We start from the raw sequence: 1246 nt of genomic DNA, 5'->3' as shown, positions 1-1246 counted from the left end.
AGGGGGTGTAGATTTCACACTGTGTGGGTGGGTGGATGGCTGGGTGGGTTTGCTCTCCACAGGCCAGGCTGGGAAAATGATAATAACAACCAGATAAAAAAAAAAACTCAGAGATGGCAGGAGATGTGTACACATAAGTGTGTGAGCACTATAGAGAAATTGTCTATGTGTGTGTTCGTGAGGGGAGAGATGGTCTGAGTTGCTCCTGTAGCCCTGTGCCATGGGTATAAATAGCTCTGCAGGTATGGAGTAAAAGAGAAAAGTAGGTCAGCTTCAGACTGATCGCCTTCTCCAGGGGGCCCAAAACAAAATATCTGTCACACACGCGCGCGCGCGCGCACACACACACACACACACACACACACAACACTACAATCTTCTCTTTCTGTATTCACTGTGGTCAAAACCAAGAACACCCAATACTGCCACACAAAAGCCTAGGAGCAGCCCAGCCCACCCTGACTTCAGATCACAACACACACCTACTGAAATTGACACTGGTTCACTCCCCATGTGTAATCAACAGGTGAAGAGATGTGGTTTACCACCTGGTCAGCCCACAGGCTATACGTAAATGGAAGAATCTTTTTTTTTTTTAGAATCTTTTTTTTTTTTTTCTGATCTAGCACCAGTATCTCACAACCACACCCCAAGCATTATCTATAGTAAAAACATAAACAAAATTTCTCTTATATTACAAGAAAAGATTAACGTCTCAGTTGAGCCTGTGCTGAGTGAAAAAGCTCATGCTGTGCTTAGTTGTGAAATAAATATTTTCTGTTTTTTTTAGGGCTGTGGTCAGTAGAGAGACTGAAGGGCTGATTGTAGGTTTCAGGCAAAAAGAATTATGTATATAAAATAATGTTAATTATATATATATATATATATATAAATAAATAAATAACTAACAGTATATACAGTAACAGTATAACAATATATAACAGTTTTACTGACTTACTATACATGTTGTGTCAAAACAGTAACGAGTCGTGACATGCAAATACTTTTGATACCTTGTTGCTATTTTAAATAGCAAATTGGGTAAATGTAGCATTTCTTTCTTCTTTTTCATATTTCTAAAAGCCAACGAACATTGCCTGGCACAGAGAGAAAACACACACTGTAGAACCGCCCTGGAACCGTGCCGGGCGTGGGGGATAATAACCGTGCTCCACATTCACACTCGCTGTGTTGTTCATGAGGAACTGGGTCACGCGCCGTGGCCTACATTTTTAAGGTTTGTTTT

Source organism: Sinocyclocheilus anshuiensis, unplaced genomic scaffold, assembly GCF_001515605.1.
Source record: "Sinocyclocheilus anshuiensis isolate Anshui unplaced genomic scaffold, SAMN03320099.WGS_v1.1 scaffold1531, whole genome shotgun sequence".
Classification (NCBI taxonomy): domain Eukaryota; kingdom Metazoa; phylum Chordata; class Actinopteri; order Cypriniformes; family Cyprinidae; genus Sinocyclocheilus; species Sinocyclocheilus anshuiensis.
The sequence above is the reverse complement of the archived record's forward strand: the minus strand, read 5'-3'. Positions refer to the sequence as shown.